This window comes from Schistocerca americana, chromosome 6 (assembly GCF_021461395.2).
Source record: "Schistocerca americana isolate TAMUIC-IGC-003095 chromosome 6, iqSchAmer2.1, whole genome shotgun sequence".
In the NCBI taxonomy this organism is placed as follows: Eukaryota; Metazoa; Arthropoda; class Insecta; order Orthoptera; family Acrididae; genus Schistocerca; species Schistocerca americana.
In genome coordinates, this window is record NC_060124.1 from 435,668,198 (window position 1) to 435,683,706 (window position 15,509).

The 15,509-nt window shown below is 42.1% G+C and overlaps 1 protein-coding gene across 4 annotated transcripts in view; it reads right to left on the reverse strand.

Moving 5' to 3' along the window:
* Window positions 1–15,509, reverse strand: part of LOC124619528 (protein Spindly-like) — a 125,739-nt gene that overhangs the window by 77,190 nt on the left and 33,040 nt on the right. The window lies entirely within an intron of this gene.

Below are 15,509 nucleotides of genomic sequence, written 5' to 3' on the forward strand. Positions count from 1 at the left end.
TGGCATGACTGACATAGGTCAAATGGTGCATGATGTCGAAGACTGTTGCTGAAAACAATGGCAAACCAGACTGCAGCAGCCTAACCAGCCGGTAGTCGCAGAAGACTACCTTTCAGAATTACACGGGATGGATCACAACTTTTCTAAGGTCCTAACACAATTGTCTAGCTTCTGTGATTGTGTAATTAAAGAAGTTACAGAGACTGGAGTAAGGGACACACTTATCAATCATGATAGTCGCTACAGCCTTAGTGAGGCCTGGGGACCTGCACTGAGTCAGATTACGAAAAAGGAAGAGGAAGGCAGAGCAACAGCAGAGCTGCCACCAGAATGCACCCCTGGGTGCGAACATTAGATTGAGAGATGAGAGGGAACACACACACACACACACACACACACACACACACACACACACACACAAAAGGGTCATACTTGCCCACGTCAAAACTGTAGAACACAAAGACAAAGAAAGGAGTTAAAAAATCAGTCCCAATCGATGGAAGAGATGACAGCTACAAACAGAGTCATGGGCAAAGGTCAATAAAATATGCCATAGAGAAATGGAGGTCCAGAACTAGAAATTAAACAGCCTTCGCCTTAATGCTATGACAGATAAAAAGTAAAATGCAGTCGACAGTCCGCACGTCATTCACTATAATGGCTGATAACTCTGACAGCAAACACAATGAGAACATAAGCAGATTTTTTTTAAAAAAAAGAGGGGGGGGGGGGGGCATTCTATCAGGAAATTATGGACAGTCAAAAGCTGGGCGCGATGTGCACAAATTGGTGGGAGAGCACCACATAACAAATGGCAATGGCTAAAAAGACAATGCCCAATACGCAACCTAGTTAAAACGATTTCCTCACGGCGAGAGCACCAAGAGGTGGTCATCAAAGCCACTGGAAGTGGCTTAATATCCCGGAGCTTTTTACCATGAAGAGAGGACCAGTGGTGATGCCAAAGTGACACCACCTGCTTAAGGACGGCAACACAGTAATCGTCAGAGGGAAAGCATGAACTAAAGGGGGCTCAGGTACGAGGACTGCAGCCTTGGCAGCAGCGTCAACAACATTGTTTCCTGTCAGACAGACTTGACCAGGAAGCCACAAACATCACAGTGGCTCCAACACAAGCGAGCCAGTGACAGCTTTCCTGGACCCGTTGCACTAAGGGATGGATAGTGAACAGCACAAAGACTTTGAAGGGCACTGAGAGAGTCTAAGCAGACGGCACCATTGAAAAGCTCGTTTCGTCAGATGTACTGCATGGCCTGATACAGAGTGAAGAGCTCGGCTGTAAGAACTGAGCAGTGTTCTGGTAACCGATATTGAAAAATGTCGGCCCTATGATAAAGGCACACCTGACAATGATCAGTCCGGGAGCCATCAGTGTACACAAAGATACTATTGCAAAATTCCATGCAAAGATCATGAAACTGAAGGCGATGGAGTGACGCTGGAGTAGTGTCCTGATGAAGCAAATTAAGGCCAAGATAGAACATGGGCTGCCGTATGAAGCCCAGTTGGTGAAGGGTTCACACCCACCGGGAAACTTGCAGGTAGCGTGAAGTTAAGCTGCCGGAGCAAGAGCCAAAAGCGAACTCCAGGAGATAACAGAGAAGAGGGATGCGCTCCATACTGGCAATCAAAGCAGTCATCAAACGAGGTGGCATAGGATGGGTGGCCACACATGGCAACAAATGGCATGGATATCTGCTGAGGAGAAAGTCATGGCAACAGGACAGCGGCAGTTCGGCAGCTTCTGCATACAGACACTATCGGGCTAGTGTAAAAGGCACCAGTGGTGGAACGGATGCCACAATAGTGGATAGCATTGAGAAGACACAAGAGAGACAGGCAGATGCATAAACGAAAAACTCATAAACTAGTTACTAACGGACAAGGGACCCGATACAAACACAGGAGGATGGTTCGATTTGCACCTCAGGAAGTGTGATTGAGGGCATGTACGGCAGTGAGGAACCACATACAGTGGGCTGCCAGGTACAACATGTGGGAGGACCAAGAAAGTTTTCTATTGAGTATGAGCCCCAGGAATTTTCTGGTTTCAACGAGCGGTAGAGCAACAGGCCAAGATGTAAGGACGGTAGAAGAAACCAACTGGGCTGCGCAAAATTCATACAAATTGTTTTTTTCAGTGGAAAAACGAAAGCTATTCTCGATGTTCCGTGAGTAAAGATAATCGACACATCACTGAAGACTCTGCTCAATGAGACAAGTCTGTGAAGAACTGCAATAGATGTCAAATTCATCAACAAAAAGGGAGCCAGAGATGCCCGGCAGGAGACAGGCCATTAATGACAATAGCATATAGGGCAATGCTCAGGACTGAACCCTGAGGTACACCATTTTCCTGGGTAAAGGTGTCCAACAAGAACCCACACATACATTGAAAACTAAGTCGGAAGTGAGGCTGGTGCCCATGGAATGGAAGCCCCATATGTAGAGAGTACGAAGGATACCAGTCCTCCAGCAGGTGTCTTAGGTTTTCTCCGAATCGAAAAACACGTCCAGTCTGGGATTTCTGCAGAAAACCATTCATGACATGGGTGGAAAGAGTGATGAGATGGCCAACTGCAGAATGGTGGATGGCCAACTGCAGAACGGTGCGCTCGAAATCCAAACTGCAATGGTTAGCAAATTGCAAGACTTGAGCCATCATACCAGCTGAGCATGAATCATATATTCCATCACCTTGCAAACACACTGGTGACTGAAATGAGATGCTAGCTAGAAAGAAAGTGTTCGTCCTTACCTGGCTAAGGGAAGGGTATGACAGTGGCTTCACACCAGCGTCTGGAAAACGTGGCCTCTGCACATATGCAATTGTACATATTATGCAGAAAGTGCTTGCTCACAAGAGAAAGGTGCTGCAACATCTGAATGTTAACAGCGTGTGGCCCTGGGGATGGAGGATTGAGATGAAGTGAGAGCATGACCTAACTCCCTCATAGTAAAGGCAGCATTGTAGCAATCACAATTCAGAAAAGACAATGGTATTTCCCGAGCCTCCTCCACTCATTTCCAATGGAGGAAGGCAGGGTGATAGCGGGAGGAGCTCGAAATCTCCGCAAAATGGCAGCCCAAGTTGTCAGAGATAGTAACAAGGTCCACGATTACATATTCTGCAACTGTCAGGCCGGAAATTGGGGAACGGATGTTGGCCTGCATGACAGGAGTGGAACTGTTAAAAGAACTAGCGAATAAAATCCAACTAGCTTTTTTTCTATCCCGAAGAACGCAACGACACTGTGCACACATCTGTTTATAATGAATGCAGTTTGCCATTGTAGGATGACTGTTAATAATGCGGAGAGTACATCTACGTGCACATATTGCATCACTGCATACCTCTGTCCACCAAGAGATCAGGACACTGCCTGGTAAAGAGGAAGTGTGGGGAATGGAACCTATTGCAACTGTAAAGATGACATTTGTAAGATATTCCACCTGGTCATCACAACTGGGGAAACGTTGTTCATCAAAGGCCGCCAGGAGGAGTAAAGCCTCCAGTCGGCCTTAGTAAGCTACCATTTGGGTGTGCATGCACAGGGAGTGTAAGTCAGCAAACTGATAGTAAATGGGTAATGTCGCTCTAGTAGGTGTCAGAACGAACAGATGACTCGAGATGATGAGCAGTGCAGAAGGCTAGGTCCGAATGGAAATAGGTGTGTGTAGAGTCTGAACAGAATGTGGTTGCTCCTGTGTTAAGACAGCAAAGATTAAGTTGATTAGAAGGTTAGCCAACACAGCACCTCTCTAACACGTTCTGGGAGAACTCCCAAGGGGATGGCGTGCATTAGTCACCGAGCAGCAGAAAGGGGGGTGAGGTAGCTGCCTAATACGCTGGAGGAAGTCTGCCCTGGTGACACCGAATGAGGGAGAGTTGTAAATGGTACAAAGGGAAAAGGTCAAGTGAGGAAGGAAAAGGTGAACTGCAACAGCTTGAAGTTGGGTAATCAGGGAAATTTTTACTGTGAACGTCATCCCATACCAGCAGCCCGACTCCCCCAAGAGATGGAATGCCGAATTTTGGGTGGGGGGTTCAAATGGACCAAGAAGAAATGTGAACTCAAAGCATTCATGAGGACACAATTTTGTTTCCTGAAGGCATAGAACAAATGGAGCTGCGATTCTAAGAGCAGCCGTAAATCCTCCGTTGGATCAAAAGCTGCGAACGTTCCATTGTAGGAGAGTCATGATGAGCAAAAATTTGAAGGAGTGTCACCTCAGTGCTGCTGAGTGCCAGGTTTCGAAAACTCACTGCTACAGGGCACAGGTGCAGGAGGATCCTGCTCCATGAGGTCTACAGAGGCGTCAGCAATCTTCTGCTGTCGGTCTGCGGAGTCCAGGTCAGAAAAACAGTTGGTAGTGCGCACCAGCGACACTGAGGTCAGCCAGGCAAGGGTATCATGCAGCGACACTGTCAAAGAGGGTCTTTGAGTTAGCGAGGGAGAAAATTGTTTGCCTTTGTTTGACTTCTTCAGGCCCTTCCAGAGGAAGATCCAGATGTTGGTTAGCTGGAGGGAAATAGGTAGTCTTCACGGGAGTATTCCCCCTGTCCTTTCCTGCAGGCTGGCGCATGTCTGCCTGGCCATGTGCTTCATGGAGCAAGATGTCCCAAGAACAGTACTATAGGTGCTAGATGGCAGAATGCAGGGTTTCCGACTACCCAACAACTTGCGAGTGATCGGCTAAGACACTTTTTCTTTCACCTGGATCTCCAGGACAGTCCGTAAATCGAGATACATGGGACAATTGCGGGAGGCAGTGGCATGGTCGCCATTGCAGTTGATGTAATGGGGGAGAGGAGGAGGAGGCAGACAATTGCCCACATGAGCATCCCCACCACAGACAGGTTACACATTTGGCTTGTTGTTGACAGGACTTGAGTGTGGTTGTAATGATGACACTGGTAGCAGCGCATCGGTCTCGAAATCTACTGTTTGACTATGATTACTTCATTACCTGCTTTGATCTTTGACCGATGAAACACTATCACAAGTGAGAAAGAGTGTGTGTGGGTACTAAGGAGGCATCCACTTTTTTCATCAGCCAGTGGACGGCAATGACACCCTGATCACAGAGGTAAATCTGTATTTCTGCCTCAGTCAGACCATCAAGCAGTCTCGTGTAAATAACACCACAGGAAGAATACAGTGACTGATGGGCCTTGAGACAAACAGGATAGCCACGGAGGAGTGAAGCTGCAGGCAGTAGTTGTGTTGTGCTTCAGAATCAGAAGTGGTCTCCAAAAGCAAAATACCATTATGTAAACGACAGCAGGATTTCACAGGATCAGCAACTGCATCAACACCTTTCTGAATAATGAACAGATTTACTGTAGCAAAGGACTGACCGGAGGAACCTTGGAGCAGTCGGGAGGGTCTTTAAATCATTAGCCTCATTCCATTTACATTTCGTAGCCATTGACTGTGAAGATAATTGGCTCATTGCAACAAAATCCCTCATGATTGCCAGTGTCTCCGATAGTGTGCTCTTCACAACTGGAGGACCCCTTCAGAAGTGTGAGCACCCATCTTAGGTGCCTGTTCACACCTCAGGTCCACCTCCCAAACATCTGATGGACCAATCCGCGAATTGGGAAGGTAGCAGCTCAGGCAATAACCCCTCCCTAGGCCTGGCATGTACAATCAACCCTCCCTGGGCCAGGCATGTACCAGGGGGAACGTGTGAACCCTACATGCTAACCCGGGGCTGGGAATTACCCATTACCCAGTCACCTGTTACACGTAAGACGCATGATTCTGGCTTCAGGAGTGCACATGGAAGAAGAAGAAGAAAAGAAGAAGAAGAAGAAAGAGAGGAACCTCATACGCCGAAGCTGATTAACGAGAGGGGGGGGGGGGGGGGGGGAAGAGAGAGAGAGAGAGAGAGAGAGAGAGAGAGAGAGAGAGAGAGAGAGAGAGAGAGAGAGAGAGAGAGTATTCTGATATCAACTACCGAAAATGCAGAATACATTTCCAAAAACAGCCCAGACATGTTGCCCGTGGAAGAGGAAAAAGAACAGCAAGAAGATAGACATGCAGCATGGAAGGGAAAAGATACTGCAAAGGCTGGGGCCCCGTGGTAGACAAGCACGAACCTGTCAACGAGCGGCAAGGGGGGAAGAGATGCTGGATGCATGCCCACATTTGGGTGCAGACTGTGTCCAGAACAGCAGGTTCGAGGGAGGGATTGGGGACGGGGGCAGTGTAGGCCCTGCACTACCTCCTAGGCAGTCACTTTGCCAGAGCACCCAAAGATTGCAACATAATTGCTTGCTAAAATATTGTGCCTGTCAGACAACATCTGGCTGTTCAACACTGAACTACTTCATTATCTAACACACTCAAATTTTTCAATCATATTTAGCTTTTTGTCAACAATGTAGGTGTTGAGTGTACACTAATCAGTGACATCTCTAAAGATAAATAAGTTCTGTTACAGATTAGGTGTAATTACTGGTTGAGATTCGTAACTTCTCCATTCTTTGCAACACTGCATTTAATGTTACTAACACTTTTCCAAATCTTTGACAGGCAAAAGAAAAAGAGAGAGAGAGAGAGAGAGAGAGAGAGAGAGAGAGAGAGAGAGAGAGAGAGAGACTTACATGCACTTGCACCTGATTTATAGTAATTTATCTGAAGTTTTCATATTTTCAGGAGTATGACCTGGCTAGGCTGACCATAATAAATGAATCATTTGTAACTGACTCATCATCTGACCATTTGTAGGTCTAGCAACATCTTTCATCAGGGGCATGATAAACTGTTTCTTTATCAGTTTTGTGTGTTTACATTGAGCTATAAAACAATCTCCTCCAGTCTGTTTTAAACTAAATTAATTCCTTGTAACAACTTGGCCATTTTAAATGCTCTCTCTCTGCAGTGCAACAGAAACTTTTAATCTAAGTGGCTTTGTGGTGGAGTGTAGATTATTCAAAATACTTCAGGACTGACAAGTACTTGGAAGTACAGGGGTGAGGCTCACATTCAGTCAATCTCAAGCTCCTTAGCAGCAGCAGCAGCAGCAGCAGCAGCAGCAACTGACTGCAGTTGCCAGACCTTAACCGCCACCACGTCACTTCCTGCTTGCACTATGCTGCACTTTCAATCAGCTATTCTTGTGAGATCGTTTATTGTGTGCTGAGGTTTGTTTTAATTTCTTACAGTTGTAGGATTAATATTTTATCTATTGTTACTGTCATTTATCAGGGTGTATACGTGGACAAGGAAAAAAATTCCCGGATTTTCCTCGGATTTCCCGGTTAAAATACACTTTCTCCCGAGTGAAAATACACTTTTTACATGTTAAGTTACAGTATACTTTTATTCTGCACTGTAAAACTCACCAATCCTTTGAATGTTTACGGTTTTATATACCGAAGTAGAATTTCCCGGCACTTTAGAAAACGAAACTCAGGGGGGAAAAACACGTTTTGAAAGACCTTTGATGTGCAGCAATATGTACGCTGCATATTTTCGTGTTACGAAGGTATAAATTCGAATTCCGTCAAATACCGCATGTCACTTTCAGAAGCATTGAAATCGAGATTGCGATGCTGTTTTGTAAGCCAGTCATAGCTCATGTCACGTGATCTCGCCAGCCGATGACAGCACAGGACACGTGATGTAGTCAGCCAATAGCAAGATCACTCTCGAGTAGCGTGAACACACAAATAAGAAAAGTTAATGGTTTAAATTAATATACATAGCATTCACATAAGAAGATTAATAAGCTGGAAGAGAAGCTAAGCTTCCACATATAATGTGGATCTTTTTTGCACTTGTTACACTTTTAGATACATCACACAAATTTGCCAGTAAAATTTCTAATAACGACGTAAACATCTGATCTTCTGGGCTCAAAAATCTTCTAAATGGTCGTCCTCAAAGAATTGATTTTTAAAGGAGAGTCAAACGCTTTGTGATTTAAGAAATTCATCGTACGTTCTCGCACATCTTACGTAAAAGCAAATCTGCTTTGAATGTAACGCTTTTCAAACCACCATTCGCAATGTTTTCCCGCAACCTGTTAGAAATAGGTCCGTTCCAGCAGTTGGAATAGAGCGCCAGATAACAAGCATCACCGCGCTTGGGCAGCTACGATGACGCAGGAAGCCCATATATTCGTATGTGTAAAACATTAAAAGGTCTTACATTATGTCATAAAAGAAACAAGACACCAGAGGATACTTCAAGAGCGTTGGAATTTCGTGAACCATACTAAAACGCATAATTCGGCTTAAAATGCACATTCGTATGTAAATTTTCTTGCAGTACCAGTACTGTATCATTTCATGTTTGGTTCTTTACTATGGCATAATGCCACACGTGCACTTGAAATGCAGCGAACAGTTGAAACTAGCCAATAGTGTGAAATTAAACACTTCATTTCAAATAAATTGACTGCCTCAACAGAAAAGATTAATAAAAGCCAAATCTCTTTAGCAAACCAGCAAAAATAACTTCATTGTTCTGTAAGGCGATTAATGTTTGGCTGTCAGAAAGGTGGAAATAAAATCAAACTATTAACATATTTTAGCCTTTCGTAATTATGCGAACGTATTTTAATTCATTTGATAGCTCCAGGCCACAAAAATCCGTTTTGTTATCAGTTAATGTGACAGCAATAAACGAAGAGGAAACAACAAAAATCACTAAACGCAAACACAGGTCACGTGGAGCCGACCCACATCTCCACCACAACTCAGACTGCTCTGTGCATCAGCCCCAGATTTACTAATTTCCGAATCGGGGCAATGTTAAGTAGTGGCGCCCAGCCACACTTCTGCAACCAGAAGCGGGAGAAGGTACTACTCATAAGCGACTCAACTGCGCATGCGCAAGAGCCTGCTCGAACGAATCTAAACAGTTGTGACGCCACGCTCATCAGAGGCAATTTCTTTGGTACAAAGCATTGCATAGTCTTCCTAAAGCCTTTGACACATTTTGCTGTCGGCAGACACTTGTATGAGCACTGTTTTGTTGTTGTATACTCTGCATTTCCTTTGCAACTTAAGCTTTATTTTCGTTTTTTTTCTCTCGTTCATGTTTTGTTGTTGCAGTATTATTCTGCAGTAGCGGGATACAGTAATATCCTTTGTTAGAGTATTCGTTCTTACCAGTCAAAATAAAAAAAAAATTAACAGAAAACTAAAACAATGAAAAATTCCCAGAATTCTAAACAATTCCCGGGTTTTTCCCGGATGAAAAAATTCCCGGGTTTTTCCTGGATCTCCCGGGTCGTATACACTCTGTTTATGTGGTATGAATGAAGTCAGAAGCAAGTTCATTAAATGTTAATCGGTCAAAATGTTCGGCATCACTCTTGTCTGTGGGATTGTACTGCCAGAAGAGTCAAGAGAAATAGTTTGCGCAATGCATTCCAATACTATCAACAAATTATTCTTGATAATGCTCCCTAGCATTCTATGATTGTTGAGAGGACACCTACCATGGTAAATCAAAAGGAGGATGAAAAGTATCAAGGTGGAATGGTTCCACTTGTTATATTTCCACTCCTTAATCTCTTTTTTCCATTTCCAGTTGTATTTTCTATTCTACACATAATGCATATATCATGAATAGATGAAATTTCTAAATTGTTAGGAATGCTATATTTTACCAAACTTTGTCAGTGAACGCATGGTTTTCCAATCACTGATGGTAGAAGTAAACAACATCTGAGGATTAGACCTTAGGCCTGTTCCAACAGCCAACTGCTGCCTACAAGACAGTACGAGGAGTGATCCATTATTGTGGTACATGTGATCAGTATGTTGCCAATCCCTACAGCCATTATTGTCAGTAAATGAACCCTCTGCTTCTTTATTCAAGCTAATCATCATTTGGCTTAACAAGGGCTAAATGGATCCCTAACAGACCTATCTACCTCAGAAAAAACCTGTGGAAATACCATCAACCTGGGTCCTTCCGCATTGAAGGCAGCGACGCTAACCATTCAGCTATGGAGGCAGCGAGAAAATATTTTATTTAAAAAATTTATTTTAAGAAATATTGTAAATTTATGATTCACTAAAACTATGTGCTTTTAAAATTCAAACCCATTATATAGTTGTTTCAGGACTAATAAACATTACTTGAAAACCTCATTCTCCACTTTCTAACGAGCATCTTAGTTTTAGAAAAAACTGTGTATTTTAACAGTTATACTTATTCCAGGTAACCATATTCGAGAACACACTAATCTTAAAATGCAATCTTGACAAAATTCTGTTGTTATGATCTAATTTTTCTGATTACTGTCCAAGAATAATATGTTGGTTGGTGAACACTCCCACTGGAAATTAGTATTTCCCAAAAATTCTTTGCGGACTTTGGCTATCCCAGAGCATATTAAAACTTCCACAATATGCAACAGTAGCTATTATCTGCCATTTGATATTGTTAGGCTTATTGCTAACCAAGATAATATCACTGCCTAATGCATTTTTATATTTTTACTTTTGCCGACTTATGTTAATACCGAAAAGATAATAGATTTTGCAATTATGTAATTTCTGTACTATATGCATCTTTATACAGGCAGTGTACACAAATCCATGTAGTTGTCTGCAGAGAGTACTCAACAATTAAGGTTCCAGAGTCAGGCTGTGGCAAGTATTCAACCAGTGCAAATACCATGTTTAGTCAGTCTGCTCCCAGTAGTCAAGATCTATAGTTACTATGTCAGTCATTACATCTTTCAGTCAGTCAGTCAGTCAGTCAGTCAGTCAGTCAGTCAGACATGATTATTCAATCAGCACACCCACTATGTAATTAGTCAGTCTGCACACCCTATAGTCAACATGTATATTTACCCTGTTATTCACTATTTCATTCAGTTAGGCTCGAGTGAGACTTCAGCTCCATCTTTAAAGTGTTGGCATTATGGTAAAATGAAACAGTCACACGAATAGAATTACCTTTATTGCCCGTGTTGGGATCACTTGAAAACACTGCCACCTCACACTTCTTTACAGATTAATGATGTCACTTGAATCTACCTCAGAACCATAAAAACTTCCAGTCACACAGTCATCTGGATCGTCATTATTATTAGGAACATCTGAATAATCATTGTCAAAAACCTATGAAAGCATTTCACATTCATTCATTTCCTATTGTTTTCTGAATAGGGCCATCTCTAAAAGCAGGAGGGACTTCAGTGTGAAAATAGTAAATATGTGAAATTTCAAAATACAACCATAATGCTAAATACACAAGAAGTACATGAAGGCAATCATGTTTGATGAATTCACTGCAGTGTAAACAACTAAATAGATGAAATAGTTCTAATACACCACAGTAGATGGCATCTACAGACAATGTGTAGAAAACACGAGTTATCTTGAGACCCTTCCATAACAGATGGTGAGCAAAACTTAAGTAAAATCTCAATCTGTCCTCAGAGTGTTAATTGTCTATGTTCCCACTTGTAAAATTTCGTTAGGCTACCCAGAGCCTATATGAGTTTCTGACCTGTGTTGTTACAGTCATCAAGGTTACAATTCACAGGATAATAGTGTTGTGTTTAAAGAAATAAATGTAGATGGGCTATAAAGAAAAAACATCAATGTTGTGGAAAATTGTTTTTAACCCTAAAGCATATAATAATAATAATAATAATAATAATAATAATAATAATAATAATAAGAAGAAGAAGAAGAAGAAGAAGAAGAAGAGAATGTATGAAGACTGAAACCTACAAGATTTATGAGGCACAAAACAAGTTGGAAATTTTACAAGGAGATGATTGATTTCAGCATTGGAACACCGAAGTGATAAATTTAAAAAGATGGATCTTATTGACATGATATCTCTCCATCAGCCACACATCCTATAAATGAAGTCGTCAAATGATGAAAACAGATGTCCACCTTGTCACTGCCTTTATAACCAAATAGAACTGATATGGACGCCAAACTGAAGGTTATGTTGCCAACAAACATGTAAAAATTAATACATGAAAAATTTTGAAAAAATGTTTGCAGTTTAGACAACCAGCAAAAAAGCCATTCGAAAAGCCACCTTTGAAGACTTTAAGAAAGCAGTCTCATGGAAAAAACATGGGAGAATGAAGCAATTAAAAATTGTTATACGAAATTACCAAATCTGTAAATAATAGCAGAGGCAGTGCAACATTTGAAGCATCTATGTTGGTGACGAGATTAATGTCAATGGATTTTTTTCCGCTGTCATCACAAAAAAATATGTATAGGGAAATTCAGCTGAATGATTAGTGAGTGTGGTTCAAGTATGGTGCCAGTATAGCAAAATTATATTTTCGTAAGTTTTGAATATTAATAAGAAGAGTGTTACCAGCAAATGAGTCCTCGTGCAGTTCAACTCAGTAATTTAGTCTTACTCACACAAAAGCACTCTCTCCCACTGATGCATTGTAATTCTCCACTGTTCCGAACAGATAAGTTTCCTCAATTTGGCTGACAAGGTAACCTCCCCATCGCACCCCCCTCAGATTTAGTTATAAGCTGGCACAGTGGATATGCCTTGAAAAACTGAACACAGATCAATCGAGAAAACAGGAAGAAGTTGTGTGGAACTGTGAAAAAAATAAGCAAAATATACACACTGAGCAGTCCATGCGCAAGATAGGCAACATCAAGGACAGTATCAGCTCAGGAGCGCCGTGGTCCCGTGGTTAGCGTGAGTAACTGCAGAACGAGATGATGTTTGTTCAAGGCTTCCCTCGAGTGAAAATTTTAATTTTTTATTTTCAGTTTATGTGACAAACTCCTATGATTTCATCACTTTTTGGGAATGATTATCACATCCACAAGAAAACCTAAATCGGGCAAGGTAGAAGAATCTTTTTACCCATTCGCCAAGTGTACAAGTTTGGTGGGTCAACAACATATTCCTGTCATGTGACGCATATGCCGTCACCAGTGTCTTATAGAATATATCAGACGTGTTTTCCTGTGGAGGAATCGGTTGACCTATGACCTTGCCATGAAATGTTTTCGGTTCCCATTGGAGAGGCACGTCCTTTCGTCTACTAATCGCACGGTTTTGTGGTGCGGTCGCAAAACACAGACACAAAACTTATTACAGTGAGCAGGGACGTCAATGAACAAATGGACAGATCATAACTTTGCGAAAATAAAAAAGTAAACTTTTCACTCAAGGGAAGACTTGAACCCAGGACCTCTCGTTCCGCAACTGCTCATGCTAACCACGGGACCACGACGCTCCTCAGCTCAAATTATCCTTTATGTTGCCTATCTTGTGCATGGACTACTCAATTTGTATATTTTGCTTATTTTTTTCATAGTTCCACACAACTTCTTCCTGTTTTCTCGATTGATCTGTGTTTAGTTTTTCAAGGCCTATCCACTGTGCCAACTTATAACTAAATCTGAGGAGGGTGCAATGGGGGGTTTCCCTTGGGAGAGGCATAAGCTTTTTTATGTTACAAACAAGAAGAAAATTTTATAAGAAAATGAAAATATCAAGTCAATTACAAACCTGGGGGACATGAAAGGAGCCTCCTCGAAGAATGTGCTAATTACACATTTGGGCATCACCTGGACAACAGTACGGCTGGTTGATTATTTCACTCCAGAAGCGTCAAAAGATATGTAACTTGGTGCCGCTTCTGACATGAATAAATAAACAGTTACAAACTTAGCACTATGATTCTCATAATGAAACCAAATGGGCGTCGCTAAGTTTTCGCTAGAGTATGCTGCATCAAGTACATTTAATGCAAATTACCTCACATTAGATACCTCCGACAGAGTTTCAGTTTGGTGCAACCAAAAATATGATGTATTCTTAAGATTACGTTTACATGATCCGTTTCCCTAACTTTACTAACAAAAACAATCCTCACTCTTCGAAAATTCTGAATTTTGTCAGTAAATGCAGTTTTTTGGCATTTTCTGCATATAGCCTTTAAAATTTTTCACTAAATAAAACTAAAATGAAAACATATGCATGTCTTCCAGAAGATACCAATTCCAGCTGCATTTACATATATCGAACAATTTGTGATTGCGCGAGCTTAATGAAACATAAGATTATGTGTATGTTCTATGTAGAACACAGCAACATTGCTCCGTCTCCACGTGCTCCTGCTGACGTGTAAATCCTGTGTGGTTTTGAATAGACAATAGGCGTGTCAACGCAAATCCTTGTTGCCAAGTCAGAGTTGTATTGCATACCAGCTGGCAGACTGAAAGAACCTGAACTCCATCCCTAGTAATCTGGGTCTCCTGCTCAGTATGGGTGCCAATATAAATGAATAAGTGCCCCTCAAGCGTAGAAAAGAGATAATGCGGGAGGTAACTGGTTGAGCTGTCAGGTAACATACATCATGGTATTCACTAGTATCCATGGTCTTTCACCCATGATGAAGTCACTGCGCAGAATGCACTGCGACTGCCTAAAAAGCTGCCTTAGGGGCTACTCAATCCCTCGTAAATGGTGACTGTCTCCTCTGGTAGCAAAATATGTGGTATATGTTCACTGGAGCATCCTTGCCAGTGATTCATCATACAAGGCAAGATGAATCTAGTTATGGCTGGTGGAAGGATGCACTCTGGACTTGCATGACAAGTGGTACCAGTATTTACTGGAACAATTGTTTGAGGTGTAGGGGCTATGCATCTTGTGTGGGACTTTGTAGTATGTGTGTGCTCCAAAGGGACAAAACAAAGTCTCCAGGGAGATTTCATGCTGCTTACCCAAAACATTGTCAGTAATTTACCCTATCACAAACTGCCTCCTTCAGGCTAACAGTCATAACCAAAATAAGAAGTGTGGCAAAGTAGCACAGACATATCTTAATCAGTGACTCATCCTCCACACCATGAGGAATCTCACTGACATGGGTACCGAAGGCAGTCAATTCTTGCCTCAGGACCACGTACAGTATTACACTGGGACAGTCACTGAAGGTGCCAGGCCACAAGTAGGCCTCATTAGTACATGAACTCCCTGAGAGGCCATTTAGACCCTTTGCTGATGACACAATGATGACCCATAAATTTACCTGTGGACTGCTTATACCCTTGTACGCAAGGCCAACAACAATATAATGGAAACAAAGACATGTAGAGAAGAAACATGAAAGCATTCTCCACAGTGACAAATCACAGCAACAAAAACAGTGGCAAACTGACTTAAACAGTGGGCATGCCTGGCTCACTGTAAATTTGCAGCCAGATGGTGCTCAATGTATAGACAGTAAGGCCGGATGATGTAGTGTTATACAGCCAAGATTGCTTTAGTTCAGTTCCTGTTGGCACCAGTTGGCAGGCTAATGCAAAGAATGCCTGTCAACAAAGGGTAGTTTTTCCTTGGCCTCTTACCACTGGTAGTGGACAGGTGACCATTGGGGACCAGAATAAATAATAATGAGAAACCTCAAAACTACATGTATCACAACAGTATTATACAATATTTTACATACTTCTGAGCCCAACAAGCAAAATAAAAGTAATGCAACATATAATA